Source organism: Dermacentor variabilis, chromosome 2 (genome assembly GCF_050947875.1).
Source record: "Dermacentor variabilis isolate Ectoservices chromosome 2, ASM5094787v1, whole genome shotgun sequence".
NCBI classification, from domain to species: Eukaryota; Metazoa; Arthropoda; class Arachnida; order Ixodida; family Ixodidae; genus Dermacentor; species Dermacentor variabilis.
Window position 1 is genome coordinate 160731701 of NC_134569.1, and position 23236 is coordinate 160754936.

The 23236-nt window shown below is 45.6% G+C and overlaps 1 protein-coding gene across 1 annotated transcript in view; it reads right to left on the bottom strand.

The window, feature by feature from the left end:
* Positions 1-1333: 1333 nt before the first annotated feature.
* LOC142572886 (synaptogenesis protein syg-2-like) overlaps positions 1334-23236 on the bottom strand; it is a 157782-nt gene continuing 135879 nt past the window's right edge. Inside the window, exons 10-11 of the mRNA XM_075682324.1 lie at positions 7709-7859; positions 1334-2197 (exon numbers count right to left, since the gene is read on the bottom strand). The gene's annotated coding sequence lies outside the window, so the exon portion shown is untranslated. The remainder of the gene's footprint in view (positions 2198-7708; positions 7860-23236) is intronic.

Here is a 23236-nt window from a genome sequence, read left to right on the forward strand (position 1 = left end):
TACACTTCCACCCTTACCTGCTTCCTTAATAACCCACCGCAGACTCCTTGTCGCCATCTTAACTACTTCAAAATTACTCGACGCATGGCAGCTATGCTACCCAAATCACTCTTTCAACTCATGTTTCTTTTTGGTCTTTTGTTACTCACGCACTGACCGCCTCACCGGCTCTTCTAATGCCACAAAAACATGCCGTCAATGACACCTCTGAATACTCTCTAACCTGTCGCTTCCCCAACGACCTCCCATGCCCTCTTCTTTCTTTTTTTGTTCTTTCTTCTTTCAGTATTATCTTTTTCCTCTTGTTGTCCCCCCGGTTTTTCTCACCTTTTCTTTCTTTTCTTTTCTCCCCGCGTTCCCACTCTCCCACTTTTGTCCCCTCATCTTGGGAACGACGCTAGCAGACATAAAGCGACAGCGCTCATTGCCTCTGAAGTCTCTACCTTTATAACCAACCACCACCGACAACACCCGCACGTAACACCACTGTACTAACCCTTTAACACTAACATGCCGAAGATGACGAGGCCGCCTTTGACGAAGGTAGGTCCTCCTATCGAAACGTTGGACAGCATTTCTGAGGCACCTTATCCATGTTTACAATCTCCTTAGAATACAGTAATCCAGATGTCTATATGTATTTTTTTTCAGATACTGGTTAATAAGCTATATAATGACACAGTTGTCGCTGCTGAATAACTGCTAAATTGTCCACTTAGCTGGTGGCAAAACACTGGTGCCTCATAGTAAACCGACTTACTGGCTCATCTTCTTGATCCTCGATATTTCCAAGAACCTTTTATTGTGCTAATTTTAACTATTTTGCCGTGACTATTAGTTGCACTTTGGGAAGCAAGCCGAAGTGCTACCTTATTTAGGAGTACCTTGCACGAGACTACGCATACCTCCTATTGCTCAATATTGTGATCGATCTGAATAGATATTTAACCTAATCTATAAAAGGAAATGTGATGAATGGCGAGTACAATAGATAAATTACAGTTGCAATGAATGCACAGCAAATAAATGGTTGCATTTAAATTTTTCGTGTGCGAAAGAACTTACTCAGAAAACACGCACGAAGCTATTCTGTGCATCTGGTAACTGTGAGAGCTTCACTATAACGTCAAGCATTTCTGAAGCATAAACACATAGAGTTATAAGGCCGCCATGACGCGAGTAGTGTGCTTTAGGACCACTTCTCCGAGTGAGATATCAGTTGATCTTCCGTCGTGTACGTATTCATCGTATGATCCAAATTTATGTCGAGAAATTTCTATTTAGTAAATAAAAGCCCAAAGACAGGTATTTGGGTGTAGAGAAAGGATTACACTGCACCAAAACAAATGCTTTAATTTCAAATATTATTCAAGATCAAAACAGCAATGCTCACAGTAAGTTGTATAGGCGTGATAACACTTTACAATATTTGAAAAGACGCCTTCCTAAGATAATTTGAACATTCGTGATTCTTTTTTTTTTAACGAAGGACAAACGCATGCAAAAATGAATATACATTTTCTATGCCTTCAGGCAGTGTCGGTGACGGGAAGAGATCGTGTCATGGGCGAGCTAAGGGTTATCGAAGATGATGGAGTCTAGTCGATTGAGACAGAAAAAAGTAGGTAAACGCTTCTACCTACGTCTATACAGCACCGGTAGTCAGTTCGGTAAATTTGTCCATGTATGCATGAAAACATTTGTACACTTTACCGAAAAAGTACGTTGACGCCAGCCGCGTGACGAGGTGGGAAAAGCTTTTACGGAACTCACGGAAATCCTAATGACCAAACGCACGTTCTCTGTGAACATCTTCAAACATGAAGCAGTGTATGACACAATGTATCTGGGGAATTCTTTGTTTTGCTACCTACATTTTGTCTCATAAAGCGCAAGGCAAAGGGAGATAGGGAAGATTTGGAAACCAAAGCACTCGCACCTTATGAAGGTTTTGGTTTTGAGTTTTTTTTCAGTCTTTCTCTTTCTTTCACACGACACCCATGGCAACACTTCCCTAGAGCCCATTTCAGGTCTCTTGAGGTAGCTTCACCAAAGTGATCTCTGTCCTTTTGAAGCTCGGCGTCATTGCAGTCAATTTGAATTGCATGTCCACGTCACACAAACCACCACTTGAATGCAGATGCTTGTTTAGCGCTGTTGTCTTCCGATATGCAATACTAGTTGTCATTTTGTAGATCTGTAAAGAAAATTCGCTTTAATTCAAAGGACGCAGCACAATAGACTGTACACCAACATAGAAATATATCAAACGCTTATGTTCACAAGCTAAACCAGCTTTGGTCCAAAATGCTAAACGATGTATTTTAGCATTACTTATCTTGTGGTTTATATTGGTCGATATCTCTTTTATATATAGAATAAGGCTTCTTTAGGTAAATAACGATATACCTGAAGCAGATCTAGGTTTTCTCCTGAGGGACTGAGTAATGTTTGTACCCGTAACTGAATGTCGTGCGTGCCAAAGCATCGCGTCTTCTTTTCCATATTTGTATAATAGTATAGGACAACAAGGTAATGCGGGGGGCTATGCGATGAAAAGTCCTTGAATAAACCGCTAAATTGACTAGTACAAAACAGTAAGGAGTCAGTGGGAAACCAGGAGATTCCAGGCTCTAAGCCTGCTGCTCGTGTAGAGAGGAAGGTTGCCAAAAAAACTACGAGGCTTGTAACATTTCGCAATAGCAATGTGTGCTTCCCTTCCCTAGCTGTCACTGAAACTAATGCAAGTATTTTGATTGAACTTGGAAAGGCGCACTATTGAGAGGAGGCAAGCAAAGCAACAAATACAACACTTGTGTCTCGTTCGCAGTGTCCTTCTGCAAGTTTAATATGATGCTCCAGCTCACCCAAATCCACAGATCTAATTGAACTTTGGTTTTGTAATATCGACACCGTTCGCTACCTTGAAGGCATTGTGCTGTTTATGACTGCTACGGATACAACTTCAATACTTGGCTGATTTCCTTCTGTTTATTAGCGCCTGTCAGTTCAATGGGGGCGCCACCTCGTGCAATCACCGAATAGCCTGTTGGGACCACTGCACGGCGCGAAGGCTGCGTCATGGATGTGCACAACGTGTTTTCAACGATTCGTTTTTGTCGCACGCAAAAAGAAAGGCCGCGTTCTACGAAGTCCAGGCATATGTCCTGTGCAGTAGGTTGTACGAACAACTACTGCGAACACGGCGAAAGCGCCCGAACCTGGGCATTTCCACAGATTGCCATCGTTGGCCTACTTTCGTGAGCCCCACCAAACGTGAATTCGCTTGGTCCGTAGGCAGAGGTACGTACACGTGCACCCCTATAGGTTACGATATTCAGTGAAAAGTAGCGATCCTCTCAATAAGGCTGTCAGTAAGATTTTCCTGCTTCGCGATTTAGAGGTGTGAAGCCGACGGCGGGGGGTCACTGGGGACCCAGTGCCCAAAGAGGCTTGTAGCCGCCACTTGGTCGGTAATTGCAAGTCTGACGAGTCGTGCAGGCCCAGCTACCAATGCCAGCATCTTTCCGGCTGTGTATAAGAAAAGAAGTCGACCAAAAATCTGTGTGAATCGTTTAGTCAGCGAGTGTATCGCGGAGGAACTGCAGCGATAGTGGCATGCATACATTGTTAATCTTGTTCCGGTGACCGTTTTGCGCCGGCTATCAATAAAGCTGTCATTCGGCAGTAGGCCTCACTGTAAGTATCCGAACATTGTTTTAATGTGCCCGCAGATCTTCTGTAGTATTGCGAATCTTAATTGACGTATATTCCGGAACGTACGCAAGCACCAGCAATTGGGCACAATGCTGGTGCACAATGCACAATGAATAATGCACAAATACCATAGACGCACTTGACTTTTAGACCCGATTTCGACGATCGAGGACTGCGCTCATCGCTACTGTTGTGCTTTGGATGTTAGTTCCATTTCTATGCACACGTGTCGCCCTTAAGAAGATAATTTGATGACTCGCTCTTTTCCTATTCTGTGGCCCTACAGCGTCACTACAACGGGATAATGTGTCTTCGAGGCTTGTGCAGCTGTACCGAAGAGCAAACATAGCAGTCGTCCGTCATTTAGTGGGTAAATTTTTGTACGTGATATACAAATATTGTGATATGACGCTGAATATTTTGCAGGCGTCTATCTGAAACCTCTAAAGCTTTGCTGGCGGCGCTCGTTACACTTTTATGGGTGCATCTTCGCCTGCGTCTCCAAGGTCGCCTCGCCCCAACGCAACCATGTCATGCGGTAAAGCATAAGCATACTAGCGATTCACTTGAGTAATGGGTGGCACACCATCCGTGTGACATCTGCTGCTCGCACATTTCGCATTTACGAGTATGTGAAAGTCTAAACTCTGAACCTGCGATCCGCCCATTAACTGAAACGTCAATTAACCCGAAGTGTTGACACGCAACTTTGCAGCGAACGACTGATTGCGCGTAGCCTTAAGGGAAAGCTTTAGGTCGGGCCCAAATACGACGAGACCTATTAAAATACATGTAAAACGCAAAAAAACTTTTTCTGAGATAACCCCTGGAGCAATTTGAATGAAATTTGTTGCATTTTCAAGAGAAGGTAAATTCTAGTGACTGTTGGAAGCGGAATTTCTTTTTAGGACCTGAATTCTGTTAAAAAGAATTTGCGGAACCCTGTACACAACGCAACGAATTCAGGTAAGATATATCTTGACATATTGAACTTGTCCGCCTTGAATGATCGAAAGGATCTGTTCTTGATGCATAGCTAATTATTTGTAAACTTCGTGCTTCTATCTTTTTCTAACTTCCAAAATTGTTTATTTTTTTTGCAAAATTCAAGCCCTAATTTGAAATTCCGCTTCCAATAGTCACTATCATTTACCTTGCTCTTTCAAATGCAACAAATTTCATTAAAATCGGTCCAGTGGTTATCTCAGAAAATCTTTTCTGCGTTTTACATGTATTCGAATAGGCCACGTTGGAGTTGGACCCGAGCTAAAGCTTCCTCTAAAATTTCTCTCAGAAACAGACTCGACACTTTTATCGCTTGCTTCGTCACTTATGTACAGTTTTCTCTAGAAACTTCTGCATGGAAATGGACCCTAAACGTATGCGAGTAAGCAGACCATTAATAAAGACTTGAAGCGCGCCTATCTATGGTACGTGTCGTTTGAGACTTCGTGCTTCTGCGTATACTAAAAAGCATACTCGGCCGTGTCCGTGAAAGCTTGTACTTTGGCACTGCTTTGTCTGCTTAAGATAATGAATGCTGTAGGTGGGTTCTTGTGCACTCATGAGAGCGAATGTATGAGTAGCCGCTCGCTTCGATGGCTACCAACCACAGCGCAGCTGAGTGAGCGTTTTTCCGACGGAAGAGGCGCTTACAAGTGACTTTAGGCAATCAATACGTTATAGATAAATCGTCAATGTTTAATATTCCTGAACTGTGCACGATTTGATCTTCGCAGACACCAAAACAAACAAAAATTGTGCGAAAAGAACCTCATCATTTCACAAAGACTGATAAGTACCAGAAATACTGCGGTGACCGACATTCCATATTTAGCGTCAGGGGAAAATCTCGAACTGCTACGCAGTACTTGGGTTCGAAACCCTCATGTAGGTAACATTTTTTTTCGTATTTTTTGCCAATTATTATTATGTATATTTAGCGGCTGAGTTGCAACTCGACAGGCTTGATCAAATATTTTTGCCACTTTCATCCATCAATTTTACACCAAGCAGCGAGTCCTCACAACTGCCCAACAGCTTCAACCGTTCCATCATCGCGTAATATGTTTAGGTGCGCTTATCACTCTGTTTCGCTGTTTTTATATCTACTGTCTAAACTATTTGGTGGTGGCAGGCTATGGGTCTTTCAAGAACTGTTCCGACCAATAACATTTTGCTTTGTGTTTTGAACAATTAACGGTGGGCTATTAAGTAAAAGATTTTGTGCATGCTTTCTGTAACTTAAATTAACTACAAAATTTGTGACACAGTCATCACACGAGCTTAGGGACGCTTAATACACTAAGAACGACAGATCTTAGCTATACTTTTAAGATCCTTTGTGGCCGCACAACCGAGTTCATTCACTGATGCTGCGAAGCATTCTGTCGTATTATCAAAATTTCATAGGGAAAGTAATGCTCTATCTGGTGGGAGGCGGCATTGCGGCTATATTCTCATTGATTTGTAGTATATTTAAGAAGGACAACTCCGTGGGTTCGTTGGGCGCACCCGGAAAAATGTACAGGTATTAGAGGATCCTGTCGACGCAGACTTCATAAATGTACGCGATTTCGTTCGACGAACCTTCAGACGCTTTGTTGGAATCAAAACATAGCACCTGGTTAAAACTGTGTAATAGTGAATGATCGTAAGCATGTCTGTGAGGAATACCGTCCCATCATGCCGTTATACCGAGAGGATAGACTTTTTCCTGTCGGATTCCAGCTCTCACTTCTGGTTGTGCATGACTGCGCTGTATCTTCAATTACAAACGCCACATCAAGGGCGTGTTTGCAGTGATCCTAGGCCGTGGCCTTGCAGGAACACTTTACTGATCTCATGCTATTTGCTTTGTCGAGCGCTACAAGAACCTTGTCATATACGCAAAAAAACGTCGCCAAACTGAAATAAACGCTTGCGTTTGGGATGTGCACTTCCTACCACGAGTATGTCGTAGGTCCGCACACATATATGAGCTTCGTCTGTGGAACACATTTCCCAATAATGGTGACTGTCCTTTCCTTCCGCCGCTCACAAAGATTGTAGACATACCCTGCCTCATATATATGTCTTCTCTTTCCTAAGTAAGCAGTCCTAAAGCACATTTTCCAATTCACGATGTGTTGAAGGTCGCAGCGCAGTTCCAGGGGTAATGCCATGAATGTCTCGTCGTCTGCTGGCGCAACAGCACGTTTCGCAACTTCGTCGCAACGGCGCTGTTCTCAATCGCGCTGGTGGCGGCGTAAAACGGCCGCCTGGTGCCAATATCCCTTATGTTCATATGCATAATTATCTTCCAATGCTTCTTATCAAAACAATCTCAATCGCAAAACGGGGCTACATTACGTAATTCCTGGAATTAACATTCGTGATCAGACGGCTGTAACGTGCATTTTTTTCATCGGGATTTGAAGCATTCGGATGACGTCTCGGAACCAACCACTCTGCGATTGTGCTCATGGTTTGCGGACGCTTTCTTGCCTCCTTCCTCGTTCGTCGTCCTCTTAAAAATAAAATTGCCATGCGTATCCCGCAGGGTAAAAGAGTGGTTGGTTTCTGCACACTTTGCTCAGCAGCGTTAGAGCAAAGGTATCGGCAACACCTGCAAGGGATTTGCATTCTTCCAAACAATCTTGGCTTGGACACTGCCTTAGCTCTTGAAATCATTCCTTTATATGCTATTAAATGCGTCAAGGGAACTTAATGGAATTGTTGTCGCAACGTGTTGAGCTCTAGCGTTAACTTATGGGGCGCCCCACAAAAAGGCTGAAGTGATAACTTCAATGCGCCTATTCAAAATGCACTAAATGCACACAGATCTTGCAGTTGAAAATCTACTGGGCAGTGCCACTGCCTCAAGAGATATTTACCCATTTACGTAAATATTATCATTATAATATCTCATAAACTTCAAAACGAAGACTAAGTTGATGCATGAAGACGGAACATGAAGTAAGCACGGCAGAGAATGACAATAGGCTCTTACCTTTTTTTTCTTAGCGGGACACTTCCACCGCGTTTTATTTTATAAGGTAACGTTTAAGGAATCGTCTATGAAGTAGGGAGGGTGCACACAGAAATGGAGCTTGTTGAGCGGCAGTATTTCTTCAGAACAGACGCATAAGGCACCTTCGTTTCTGCAAAGAAAGTAAAGCACAATAAAACACGCAAAATGTCTTCTATGACATAAAAAGCATATTTACAGGCAAGACATGACATATTTAGCACATGAAAAGAAATACAATGCATGCTCTGCAGTGAATAGGAGCAGCCAGATATATATACAGGCACTAGCAAGTTCTTTATGGTTCAATACAGAGAACATGTAGAGGGAGAATCTACTTCAAGTAGGCTAAGAAAATTGGTGATGTTACAGAAAGCTATCCGGCTCATACTTGAGAGCGGTCAAGAAACGCTGCACTGTGACTAATGCTGTACTGCTTGCGAATACCGGCGCTATTGAAATGCTCGCAAGGATGCGGTTTTCTACCTAACATCACGTGTTATCATATTGAGCCTGTCAAGTCCCATTAAAAATGCAACCAGTTATCACTAGCATTGTAGGATCCCTCTTCACAAACAAGTCACAAAAAACATGAGTAACAGCAGCCGTTTCATTGGCGGGCCGGGCACGCCTTGAGATGATGATAATAAGGCGGCTCTCGTGATTTCTAATGGTAATTCCACCAAATAGCAAGTTAAAAAGGGGTCGTTCAAGATCAGTAAAGGGGTCAAGACATCCGTGACTGAGAGCGAGCAAGTTACTGACGCAAATAAAGGTGCTTCATGTCAACGTTTTAAACGTGCGAAAGTGTTGTTCGGCGTGCTGCCTTAACCTACGAATCGAAATTTCACAACTGCGAGAGGGGCCGTTCTGTCAGACGAGCCTGCTGTGCCAGTTGTGTGTTCTCGGCTCGTCGCTGGGACAATTCGTCTTGTGCGCTCGCTTCCCCTTTCCACGTTCTTGCTCAAAGGCAGCGACTGTGCTCTTGCGGGGATCTTTACCCCTCGATGACATATGTGGTTAAGTACCAAGAGACGCCTGGACGACGACGAAATGGCTACGAAAACATGGAAGCAGTGCGATGAGATGGGAAGCCCGCCTGCCGATTTGGTGCAATAAACTGGACCAAGTGCCACGACATACCCTTGGGAGCGAACCTTGCGCGTGGTTGTGCACACCCTCATGCATGTAAAGACGTTAAAAATATGCAAGCACGTGCCCCGGGTCACGTTCATTATTCATTACAGAATGACGCCTGGCTGCACGTGCGCTCGTGACTTTGTAATGTAATATACCAACAATACACCCACGAATAAGGAAGCGCCACGAAAAAGCGCTCACCGAATCAACAAATAATGCGTCATTCAAGCAGCCTACAGAAGAAGAATCCACATTGGTGAGGTAGACGGAGCTGCGAGGTGGAACAAGGAAGACGCGTTGGCTTGTACAAGGCCTCACCATTCGGGAGGTCAACAGCTGTCGGAGGGACGCGGTCAACAGCCGACGCTCGAAAGGACCTCTTAACGACACGTTTTCCCGCTCCCGTCAACCAGCCGACGAACCAGTCTGCGAAAGCTCGCTTTCCGTCTCCGCTCATGCCCTTCATCGAGCGAGGCACAACGCCAGCTTCGTGAGACGCAAGCGAAAGTATGAGTGCGTCGTGGTCACCGGTCTGAACGCTTTCCAAGGTCTCGCTTGACTCCACGCCCTCTGTCCGTCTACTTGGACTTTTTTTCTTTTTGAATATATGTTTGCGTGCTGTGATCGTTGCCATTCCATCCTTGCTACCTTCGGAGGAGTCTCTGGTTTACAGTATGAAGTACGAAGCCTGCTGTCCAAACCATATCGTAACAACATATTTCTGCAATGGCTTCGTACTACTTTTGTGCCCCATACCTGACATCACTAAGTTCCCTAGTGTAGGGACCTGGGAAAGACGAGCCGTTGAAATAGAGTACTTCTTCCGTGTTCCGGCTGTGCTCTATAATTCAGTAAATATAAATGCTGGCCCCCTACTGTAGCTAAGTAAAATATTTTTTTTTTTTTGCTGTTTCTTGCGTCACCCGACTCGAAGGCCCCTTATTCCAGCAAGTACGAGTGCCCCATATTTCTGTATCCTAAACATGACTGTTCCACCCTTCTGTTAAGGCGTTTTCCTGAACAGTTTAAAAAACGTCAAATAATTTCTAGTCTTTCTAACAATTACTACTAGAACTTGCCGTTATTTCAAGTAGTACTTATAATAACTACTAGAACTTTCTGTTCCCATGTCATTATAGCCCACTTTGCCGAGAAGGAGCTGCGCTTTCTGTGACAGAGTGTATTGTTGTGCGACAGCCAGAACCACAGCGGCCACAATGACAGCTCAACTGAACGGGCGCATGGGTCGCATGACACGCGATGGCAACGGCGCTTTCTAGCCTGCCCCTCTTCTTCTGGTTCCGAAACACGTGATGGCGACTGAGCTTTCTACAGCCGCTCTTCTTCCTTACTATCGCCCCCACGAACCCACCCTTCGGTTTAAAGATGAGCCATCCTGGCGACCTACGACGACGACAAAACGATGGGCTCCTAATAAGGCTTAATAAGGCTACATGAACAATTTCAAGTCCCCGGCAACGGTGGTCACTTGGGGGTGTCAGTGGCTCGGCGATGTAGTTGATGGGCGAGGTTTGGGCAATGACGTGATGAGGACCATGAAATTTCGTATGTAGATTAGAAGAGAGGCCAGCACTCCTAGCTGGGACCTAGGGCCATAAGAGGGATTCAGGCGGAAAAGTAGTAGCAGGTCGGCTGTGGTCACGTCGAAGCTTTCGGCTCGATTGGTCTGCGTAATGACCCAACGGGCACGCTGTTGACATTCCTCGGCATGACTGGCGGCAGTGTGCACAGTGCACTGTGAAGCATCAGTGCGATACGGAAAAATTGTGTCCAAGGTAGAGGAAGGTTCACGGCCGCAGAGAAGGAAAATCCGAGAGAATTCGCTTGTGGCTTGTTTGGCGGTGTTCTATGTTACGACGGTATGTTAGGAATGATCCGAGGTGACATATATAGAGAGCATGTCACCGACAGTACGGCTTAAGTGTTCCGTCAGACCAATGGTATGGCGGTAATAGGCGGTGGCGCTACTATTTATAATGCTGCATTGATGAAGGAGAGACTTCACTACTTCATAAGGAAACACGTGCCCTCAGTCAATCCAGAATTCGCAAGGAGCGACGTGACGCAGAACAAGGTGATGAAGGAGGAAAGAAGCGACGTGGTGCGTGATGGCCGCAGGGAGGGCAGCAGTTCCCGCTTGTCGCATCATGTGATCGACCTCCACTATGGCCCAACGGCTGCCGGAAGGAGCAAGAAACACAGTAGCAGCAACGATGGCCTGGTTGGATCGCGGGAACTGGCTGCGAGACATCCGATGGCGATGACGCTTTCGAGCGTGCCAATCTTCTGGCTCAGAAAACACGATAGCAACGGAACTTCCTAATGCCGTTATTTATTCCTTACGTTTATAATTCAGTCGGGAGAGATATGGGGAAAGAAAATAATTACTTATATATTACGTGAAAATCAGTTGGGGTTACCACTATAGGTTGTGCAAGTGTGTTTCTCTATTGAAATGAAGATTAAAAAAAGAAATGTGCACATGTATGAAACATTTTAGACAAGGTAACAGCACCATAGGTAATTCCTGTGGTAATTGGAGACAATAAACTTCTAATTCAGGTCTACCGGAATAATATGTAGGGGATGCTACATAGTTGCGCGACGCACTGGAGCCAAATAGACAAAGAAAAGGTCAAGATATTTCCTGGGCTAACCATTATTTCTCGCATGAATTCCGTGCAACCTTTTCTATTCGGTGCAGTAGACCAAGAAAATATATCACATCTGTGACGCACTCCATTAAAGAAACCGCAGCCCCTCTCACAAGGCTCATGGTACGGGAGCTCACGGCCCAACTTGTCCGCCCGAATTTCTTAATCACACTCTGCTTTTTATTACGTTTTGTGAGTATTGTAGCACCAAATTTTGGGACTACGGAAAGTAAAACCAGAAACAGAATGGGTATCAATGGCAGCCTGAGCCACCAGATACGACAGAAGGTGCGTAATGTAACGAGCGACAATTTTACACGCGTACGATGAACCGGATAACAGGAACCTGGCTACGGTAGCACTGATGCCCAAATAGACATGCAAATGAAGTCGCTGCAAAGTCATTACTTCGCCTGACCGCTTACGACGTAAGGGGAGTAGGCAGGCGGGCTGTTCGGCTGGAGCTTTTCGGCGGGTCTTGTACTTGCCGCAAGCAGATGCTAATGTGCCCGCTTCTTCTATTAATACCCCGCTGTGAACGAAATTTCGCCTAACCTCCTTCGCCTCTATTTCCCTAGTCCCCTCCACGCGCTCCATCTCTTAGGTCGGCTTCTGTCCCCGTTCTAGTCTCCCCCAGCACAGAAAAGGGGGCATGACACGCGGTTCGTTACAGTGAGGTGTGCTTCCCCTTCACTTCTATGCTTGAGAATTCGTTTATATTTTGTGTATCTGCTGGTTTCATTTCGCCCGGCCTCGTTGGCGCAAAGGAGACATGGGCGCGGAAATGAACGCAAACCCCGAGTTAGTGGTTTTTCTGCTTTCTTCATTCTTGTGTGAACAGCTGGAACAGGGCAGCCCCGACGCCCTTCCACTCCACAAGCTGTACCCGCGCCGTAGGTGACTGCGATTTGTTCCGCTCCTGTACAGGGTGACGAACATGGTGCCTAATGGGCGAAAGCGGAAGCCTACAAGGATTACGTCACCAGCATCGTTTCTACTGTTCCCACATGGCTTCTACCTTAGCCTTCTGAGTGAGTTAATGCTGTTTTTATGCGGTGACTTTGCTTTCACGCTTCCTTAAATCAGAACGAATCGCATATAGTTGCTGCATTATGGCTGCGGTCAGAGCCGACAGACCAAAGCCTTCACGAAAATTAAAACGCAACTGGCGAAGGCGACTTTGCTTTCCTTGTACACCCAGCTCGAGAGACCTCCACTGCCCTAATGGTGGATGTTTCTAGCATTGCAGTCGGCGCACTGCTTCAGCGATACATGGCTGGCGTTTGGCATCCACTTGCTTTCTTCTAGACAGATTGTCATAAATAAAGACAAGATACAGCGTTTTCGAGAGCGAGCTTTCGGCAGCTTACCTATAGGTGAAGCACGTCCGCCAATTCCTCCGGGGCCGTAGTTTAACTTTGTTTGTGAACCACAAATTCCTCATAGTGCTTTAGGCTCTGTAAGAATGACATACTCATCTCATGAAATAAGACAAGAGGCTCACCTCGGCGAGTTGCCGCTGCAGATTCAACACGTGAAATGAGCATTAAATATTCCAGAAGACGCGCTCAGCCGAGTAGAAGTTATTGCAACGGTGGCTGTTTGGCAAGAAATGGCTGTTGCGCCGCAAAACGACGAATAACTTCAGCGCCTAAGATCAGCACCAAACATCTTGGACCTGCGACATTTTTCACGCAAGGGCGACGCGCTCCTAATTTGTGACGTGCCCACTGTTCCCTATCACCTCTTCGTTCCGCATCATCTCAGACGCCACATCTTTCAACGTTTACATTCTCTCGCTCACCCTGGGATCAACGCTTCTCAATGGCTCGTCACTGAGCGCTTCGTCTGGCCAGGCATTAATGTGGACCTGTGGGCTTGGGCACGCTCTTGTCTGGCTTGTCAAAGAGCTATGTTGCCACATGCGAAGTCCCTTACAATCACTTCTCCCGCCCACCGAACGTTTCCAGAAGGTTCTAACTGATATCATCGGACCTATTCCTTCATCAAAAGAAAGAAAACGTTGCGCCTTGACTATGGTCGATTGCTTTAGTCGATGGCTTCAAGTCACGCCACTTCCAGACATTACGACAGAAACTGTCCCATATGTTCTTATAGGCATGTGGATGTCACGATTCGGCGTCCAATCCGAAAGAACAGCTCATAGAGGCCGACAGTTCGACAGTCCACTCTTCCGGCAACTTACTAACTGCCTCGGCATACATCACGTCAAAGCGACTGCGTATCACCCGCAAGACAACGGACTCGTGGAGCGTCTACACAGACAAATTAAGGTGGCACTCATAGCCCATAGCGACTCCGCAAAAGGGGTTGATGTCGTACGAGTAGTACTTTTCGGTATCCATGCTACTTTTCAGGGATTATCGCAGTGTTCTCCGGCCGAGCCCCTTGATGGTACCGCCCTCCGTTTTCTGGTCAAATTTCCCCAGCCCCTCTCCCTCTCCAAAATTTTCGACGCACCCTCATCCCTCCAGCGACTGCAACAATCCTTCACCACGTTTCGACCCGTCCAGCCTCGCCACAAGACCGTATCCATGTCTTTCAAGGACATGCATACAACATCCCTTGCTTTTCTGCAGAACGACGCCACTTGGCACTCCCAATAGCCTCCATACACGGCAGTCTACCTTGTTTTAAATCACAAGTCCAAACACCTCACAATGAACGTCGGTGACAAGCCAATAGTTGTTTCCATTGACAGATTCAAACCTGCTTTCATCGAAAACACTGCCATCCACAGTTTTGACATTGCACCGTTTTCGCAATTCCCTACTCCTTTGCCATCACTTTCTCCAGCCCCTCACCGTTTACAAGGGCGTTGACTTTAAAGAGACTCCGTCTCTTCAGGTGGGGACCATGTGGCGAAGTCTGGCCATGGAGCGCGCGCTGCCGGCAAAAGAATAAGAGGTAAGAGGTGCACCTGACCGGCGTTTGAAAGAAAGCTAAAAACCCGTCTGAAGGGTTAACCATGTAAGAAGGTCGTGTTTTATGCCTTTGCTGTCGCCGCGACATTGCCTATATTGACGATAACATCGAATGTTTAAAGTTACTCGAAGGCTGGTTGCTTTTAATATTCTTGGATATGCTTGATTTTCTTTCCTAAGTAACGACGCCTCCACGCCCTCAGAGGGACCGTCGTCTAACGGATTCTTCCTAACTTATTCGCGCATCGCAGTAGAGTACGGATGTTTGGATCGCACTCCACCGTGTCTATTTCACAATAGCTGTTTTGCTGCGCGTTAAACAGGGAACAAATATATATTGCTTGTAATACGCACATCATTGTGCAGCTAAGCCTGAGAATAAATAATAATGCTAATGACACTATTTGAATACTGCAGACGTCTTGAGCTGAACAGTCTATCTATCTAGACGTTTACGCTGACCCAACAACCCAAGTTGTCTGTCAGCGTGGGTCACAAGGTATGTGCTCGGGGAGCTGTAGCCGTCGTGGTCGTATACTGTCGTCAGTTGACTCTCATCAGCCGTCGTAGTCACGCCTTCGCCGACTCAGCAGCCCTAGTCATTCAATTGTTTGGACCACAAAGTATGTGCTTGTGGTCGTGATGCTATCGTGGTTGTTCCATCGTCGACATCTGACTCTGGTCATGCCGCGGGCATTCCATCGTCATTCCAACTTCACTATCCGACTCGCTTAATGTCATGGTCATCGGACCATCGTAGTCATACCGTCTTCATGCATTATTTGTCACACCGTCGTCTGAGGTCTTCATGGTTACTTCATTATTATCACTGCACCTTCATCATTTTATTTTCAAAATACCTTCGTCGTTACAAAATCGTTGTCATAGAGTCGTCGTGACACAGTAATCTTCGCGCCATAGTCGCAATGCACTCGTCATAATCAAACCGTCGTCATGTCACCGTTTTATTGTCACGTCCTGATATGGCCATCATTATGCACTAGTTGCCGTATCTTTGTCGTGATGCCATAGTGGTCATCATTCCGTCGTAGTCATTCTAGCTTTCTCCTCCGACTCTTCTTATCCCGTCATGGTCATGCCACCGTCGTCATGCCATCGTCGTCACAAATTTGTCGTCATACCGGTGTAGTTATACCATCGTCATCACATAGTCATTTTACTATACTCATCACTTCAGAAAACTCATTTCATTGCCGTCATGTCATCGTCGTCATACCGCCTTCGTTGTTACATCAAGGTCATTCTATCATAACCATGTAGTGGTAATTCGGTTGTGATTATGCCGCCCTTGTCACGCCATCGCCGTCATTGCGCCTTCGTGAAGCAGTCGCTCTGATGCATTCGTTGTGTTACGGTCGTCCTCAAACCGTCGTGCTCGTACAATCATCGTCAGTCCAGCTTCGTTATCCGGTTGTCTTTATTCCGTCGTTGCCCCACCATCGTAGTCACAACTCGTCATCCCAGTGTCCTCACGCCAGCCGCGTTTCGTTCTCGTCGCTATGCAATCGCATCGTTTTAGCATCATCTCATTATTGCCATCCCATCGTCGTCATACCATATTTGTCGTTCCATATACGCGTCATCTCATCATCTTCACTGTGTCTTCAAGACGATGAGCAAAACGTGAACAAGGTGAATGCAGGAGCCAACGTTTCGACAAGTAGACTCGTCTTCTTCAAGGCGACATATGCTTTCCTCGCCACAGTATATATAGGTGGGGTTCTTCTAAAGGGGAGGGGGTGTGAGGCGGGAGCGCGTGGAAACGAGAGAAAGTGTGTTAGCGTGTCGAATTAGTAAAGGAACGCTGTGTACAAGGTAAAGCCAGGACCCCCCCTCCCCCCACCCCAGTCTGTCAACCCACGCGCGTTAGCCGGCGTGTCAAGGGCGTCTGACACGCCAGCTGACAAAAAAAAAAAAGAAGAAAAAGAAAGGAAGAAAAAGGAAAAGGGGGGGGGGATACGCCAAGAAACCAAACTAAGTGTTGTTGCCTATAGCTTGAGGTTTAGCATAGCGAATAGATTCTAAAGCTCCCTTTGAAACTTTTATGCCTATTGGTTGCAATGTCTTGAACTTATGGATAAGGTATGATTCTCTGTATTTTCTTTCTCGTTCAGAACGGAAATTTGACTGTAAGATGTAGAGTTTAAGTTCATCAAAGTTATGACCTGGTTGGTTGAAATGCCGAAAGAAGAACTTTAAAGACATGTTAGTGCACGCAAAAGTCAGCCAGCAGCATTCCCCCGTAATAAAAGCATGTTGTCGCCCTAGGTGCAAAACCTACAGGCCCCTTCAAAGTGACATTAAAATTAAAAGCACCGCAAATAATTATACACATGAAGTCAAATCTAGCTTCACTTGCACAAGTTCGGATGTGATTTATATGCTTGAATGTTCCTTCTGTAAGAAACAATATATCGGTGAAACAGGACAATCAATGAACGTCATATTAAACGGACATCGCGCGGACACAGCTAAAAAGCTTCCCAAAGCCGTCGCCGAGCATTTCAACCAACCAGGTCATAACTTTGATGAACTTAAACTCTACATCTTACAGTCAAATTTCCGTTCTGAACGAGAAAGAAAATACAGAGAATCATACCTTATCCATAAGTTCAAGACATTGCAACCAATAGGCATAAACGTTTCAAAGGGAGCTTTAGAATCTATTCGCTATGCTAAACCTCAAGCTATAGGCAACAACACTTAGTTTGATTTCTTGGCGTATCCCCCCCCCTTTTCCTTTTTCTTCCCTTCTTTTTCTTCTTTTTTTTTGTCAGCTGGCGTGTCAGACGCCCTTGACACGCCGGCTAACGCGCGTGGGTTGACAGACTGGGGTGAGGGGAGGGGGGGTCCTAGCTTTGACCTTGTACACAGCGTTCCTTTACTAATTCGACACGCTAACACACTTTCTCTCGTTTCCCCGCGCTCCCGCCTCACACCCCCTCCCCTTTAGAAGAACCCCACCTATATATACTGTGGCGAGGAAAGCATATGTCGCCTTGAAGAAGACAAGTCTATTTGTCGAAACGTTGGCTCCTGCATTCACCTTGTTCACGTTTTGCTCATCGTCTTGAATTGCCATCTCCCGCATTCCCCGTCTTTTCTCTGGATCACTGTGTCTTCGTCATACGGTCATCTTCATGCCGTCATGCTTGTGGGTGACCTTGGAGAGTAAGTGGTATAGAAAATGAGCCGATACCGGAAAAAGTGTATGTGGCATGTAGTTGTAACCACCAATATTTCAGAATGACCACTATGTATTTCCTGTTAACCAGACTTCAGCAATAGAGTGTATTGTTATATTGCTTTTATGCTAACCACATTACCGTTGAAAGTCATCCTGATATGACTTATGCCATAATTTCTTTCCATCCTGCCTCTTTCGGCCAATCACAGTAGTTTTCAAGCCAAGGAAAGTGGACAGGTGGTTGCATAATTGGACCAAATATAAAACCACATACATTTCAGTCACTAATATTTGCAACCACGTGATTTCAAATGACGTGGTTTCATCAGAACCCGAAATCTTCAGATTTACCTCACACTAAACCATCCCTTCAATTCAAAATCCGATCCTTATTAAATAAAACGAGACCCCTTGAAACGCTCATTCACCGTCTGCGGCTCAGTACCGCGCTCACAAAACACTTTCTGCATAAAATTTTAATAGCTGATAGTCCTGAATCCACTTGTGACCACGCGGATGAGGATGTACAACATCTTCTCATAGAATGCCTGAGACATGACACACAGACAAGGCTTAGCACGTGATTTAGTGACATGAGCACGCAGGCCCTTCAGCCTCAGGAAGACGTTAGGTCCTTGTCCAACATAGTCATCGTAAAAACGAGCGTTAATGGCCTTCAAAGATTTCTAGAAGCGAGCAATATTCTCGGAAACTATTGTGCAGAGTAGTTAAATGTAATAAGAACTAGGAGAAGGAAGGGAATTAACAGAGGGGCCATATTTTTATTAATGATATCATAAAAAGCCAACAAATAAAGACACCTTGGTCAACACAGGGGAAATTACTTGTATCATATTAACCCCCTTTAATCTAGTTGATTACATAACAAGGGTCTTGAATCCGGCAAAATTGATGCCTTCAGGTAGCACGTGTTGGTTTAGTGAGCAGTTGCTTTCACCCAAAAAATCACGTACTCACTCCTACAAAACCAGTTATGGGCCGTCCAGCAGGCTCGCGCAGCAGCCGCCAGGTACTTCCTGTCGGTCCCTGCGTGGGAGACGCCCACTGCGCGCTGACGTGCGTCCTGCAGGATTTTTATTAAAGTTTTTCCAATCCAATCGTGACGCCTGCGGCAGAAAGAATTTTCCACCTCCGTGGCCAAGGTTTGTGAGTGGTGGCGCTGGCTAACAGTTCGAGGGTAGTTCTAATAGTAACACATAAATACCCCATGTGGATGGGAAGACGGCGCCGCGGTAGCTCAAGTGGTAGAGCATCGCACACATAATGCGAAGACGTGGGACCGTTTCCTACCTGCGGCAAGTTGTTTCTTAATCGACTTTCATTTCCATGAATTTATAATTTCTTAATTTCAATTAGTAAGTACAAATAATTTCCCCTGTGTTCTCCTTGGTGTCTTTGTTTGTTGGCTTCTTATGAAATGTTAAAACGGACGTTTGGGCGAGTTGGTAAACCATACTTGAAACAGAACAGCGCGGTTTTTTGTATTCTTTAAATATCTATTTTTGTAAATTTGTATGTAAAGAAAGAGTAGCCCGTGCCAAGTAAAGGCGACAACATTTCTGAAATACAATATAATAAAAAAAACGCTTAGATTATTCAGCTTGAATATCTGGCCCGGACTACTCTAAATAAGGCGTTTTTCACCGTAACTCATTAAAATGCGCCCTAGCTTGCCTGTTGTGGCCGCCCGTCTACATGCGCAGATTCTGCTACTGTGAGTGTGTGCGGGGGTCAAGGCACAAATCAAGATATCGCAGGGTCAAGATACACGTCTCACTCGGAAGTGCGCATTGTCGCGTTAACGTCATGTCAAATCCCAGTGGCGGAAGTAGGCAAAGTTATGCTTAAGACATACACGTTGTTTTTTAGATATTGCCGTCGCGCTGCCATAAATAGCCTGCTACGGTGTGTGAAATCTTGCCTGATCTTATTTCACAGAGGCACGTATGACACACAACAGGATTCACGACAAAAACTCAGCGACCAATGTTTTAAGGTGTCCGGTGTATGCAGATAACTTCCGATTTTCGGGCTGACTTAATATGCTTTTCCCCAGTCATTCCTTTACTTTCTCCTATGCTGAATCCGCTTACTCTGAGCCATACACGCTATAGATACCAGGCTTTGTACAGTAGGATGAACGGTCGCCTCGCCCACCCGTTAACGTTTACAATTTACAAAGGATATGGGTCGCACGTAATATGTTGGCTTCCATGCAGAATATTATATGGGGGCTTTCACATTATCAATGAACACTGAGAAACACATCAGTGTGCTTCCCGAATGGTTTAACGTTGGAAGTAACTACCCTATTTATTCATCCCAAGATTTTATTCATCCCAAGAAGTCTATTGAGGCATACTTTTCTTGAAGCCCGAACTGTAAGGGAGCTTCTTTTTTGTTTATTCAAATGCACCTAACCATGAGGAATCGGATATACTGTGATGTTATGCGCCCTATAAAGAGAAGAGCTATAAAATGTCTCATCATTATGCAAAGCAAACTCCTCATAGCGGCCCTAAATTTTGCTGAAAAACACTGTCAAGCAGATGCCATCCTAGAACATGCATGGAAAAATTCTGCCTCTGGTTCACGTGCATTTTGTTGTGATTTAGACTTCTCAGTATTATTACTTTCGGCGTGCCTTACAGAAAAAAATATACGGGTAGACGATATGCAGGTATAGCCGCGTGCAATCTGACTTGCCACACTCCTGGCCGAGAGAAGGGGTTCCAAGATGGCACGGCAGCTCTGACATACGAAATATGGATTTAATAAATACCAATGCTATTGGGAAACTATGTTTAGGTCTGCAATGTTTCCTATGTCGGTGCCACCGTGCAGTCTCGGAGACCCTTCGACCATGGACCTCGGTGTGGCAGCTCATATTGCTCCCGACTGTACGTGGCCTGGAATTTGGCGGACAGGAAAGAAAAATAGAAATAATCGCCGTCGAACGTATCAGGTACCGCGTCTTAAAACGTCTTTTTACTTCCGGTTTAGTTCGGTTAGGTTAGACTGACTGGTGGATATCATATAATTTGAATTTCTTCAGGTTAGTGAACATGTAGTTCTTTTTAGTTCTTGCTTCTTGTGACTTCAGTGCACAGAAAACCGGACCTCATTCGGCCTTATGCGTTCTTTTCGACTTTTGCCTATGGAACCAGGTAGTCGGTGCAATCATTTAAGACATTTCGATTTGCAGAATACCCGACTTATAAAAAAGATCGTGTAATGTCTTCCTAGATCAGGGAAAGATATAATAAAAATAACATTTGTGCGTTCGAAGAGATTCAATTCGGAAGCATTTTGCTCTTTATTTCTATTTCACAAGCAACCATGTTGTCGTGGGCACGGCTTGTGTAAGTGAAACAATTTTCTGGCCATGGCCTTGTTGCATAATGCCTGCTTTCTTTGTTTGTCTTTTTTTATACACAGAATTATATCGAAAAAGATATTGCTGCAGCTGTATAAGCTTCGCGGATGACATTTCACTGCATTCGTTTCTCGCGAGATGATAGGAGGACGATAGTTGCTGTACAAACAGAAAGCAATATATCACTTACTATCCTGCACGTATATTTATTAGCGAATTTTTATTATTTGGTTATGAAGTGCTATCTATGACAGCGCCACTTCCCCGACCAAGTTATACTGTAAGAATAGCCGACAGCAATGAAAGGTCGAAATGATGACGCGTTTTCTTAAATACTTTCTTTTTTTTCCTAAAGCGCGCCCTTTCACAACCTAAATCATTAAGAAGAAATTTTTGGTAATACTGAATAAACTCTGAACTCTGAATAAACAAGCCCGCAGAATTAGAAAAACCATCTCATAGCGAAATCGAAAGAAAATCAAGCCTCGCAATGCGTATGAAAAGCTATGTGATCGAGTCCGCAGTAAATGTATGCGCGAAAAAAAATTGGAGGACGCTTAAGCTTCACCTTCAAGAGTGGAACGCGATAGCGTTCCCATCGACCAGCCAAGGGGTGTAAGACAATGCGCTACGGCGCAGCGAACACTTGCGAGGCGCCACGCATCGGACTTTGCATCCACCAATCACGCGGTGAGCGCCGAGCAACGCAGCGTTCGGCGCAGCAACGAAACTCGCGCCTGAGCAAGCGGAACGAACCAAAGAACTCGGTGTCTCGGAAGGAGAAACGATCTACGCCAGCCAAACGTCGTGATCGGCACGGACAACCGGGCCGCGACTCCCCGTGAAGGCCGACGTGATCATGGGGCTGACGCCTCGATGGGATCGTTCTCTATCTCGCTTGGGAGCACCACGCAGACGCATGACTCCTCGGAAGCAGCTCTGCACGCATCGTAGGGGACGCTCTCCCACCAGACGCGCTACGGCGCGGCGATCCCGTCAGAGGCGTCCCGCATCGGACGCTGCATCTTAGGAAACACGCTGTAAGCGGAAAGAGGAGCCGCGTCGCCTAAACACGAGGGTTCGAGTGACGCACGCTGGAAGTTGGAAGGGGAGAGAGCGCGAGAAACTTATTAAACGCAAGGGTAAAGGGGCATCCTCGCACCGGTCCCCGCACGGCCCGAAGGGGAGAAGTGGGCGAGTGGCGCGCCACGTGTCGGGGCAGCGCCGCACATTGCGAGGAGGGGGTCTTTTGTGCTTGCCGCAAGATGGCTCTGCGTGTGCGCAGAGCGGAGAAGGAACGTAGCGGAAACGTACTTCGCTACTCGTGTAACTGCGACTTCTGTAAGTTACAGGCTCACAATTACCGATAAACACCGCAGTATAACTTTCTACGGCAAGTTTCTAAGGCAACACCGCATTCACTAGAGGCGCTTTTGTACCGCTTTGAAGCAGCGAATATCGTGCACCTTATTTAAGCCGACCTTATCAGGATGAACTTAAGCGCGTCCGAAAAATGTGTGTACCTCCTGGAGTAAAAACATTTTTCTTTAGATTACATTCGGAAACACTCCCTGTTAAACTTGGTTGAATTCGAGGGGTTGCTTTGTGCCGTGGTCAACAAACTGTAGGCTTTGTCCACGTGCCGAAACCATAGATCACTGCTTCATAGACTGTAGGGACGCTGTATTTTTTGGGGACATTCTCCAACGGACGCTTAAAAAGGACATTGACATGACTACATATATAATTACGTTTCTACCATTTAAGGTTACGGGTGGTCCTCCCTATGACATGCTCACAGTACTTGGTTTACATGGCCTATGGAGAAGTAGACTGTGTGACCGCCATGCCGAAAGCCCGCGATCTACAAAGTCCTTCTTTCGCGAAAGTGCTGCTTATGTAAGAAGTATCTACGCTGCGCAGCAACCTCCGCCAGACTGGATGCACTTGTTGGATGCATGTGTGTGTTTGCCTGAGTTTTAAGTGTGTAGTTGTGTCCTCTTTGTAATACACCTTCAGTTTTCTTTTCCATGTAATAAAGAAAAAAAACTCGTGGCTGAGTGGCAGCGTCTCACACACCGGAGACCCTGGTTCGATTCCCACCCAGCCCGTCTTGCAAGTTGCTTTTTATTTATGAAGTGTCTC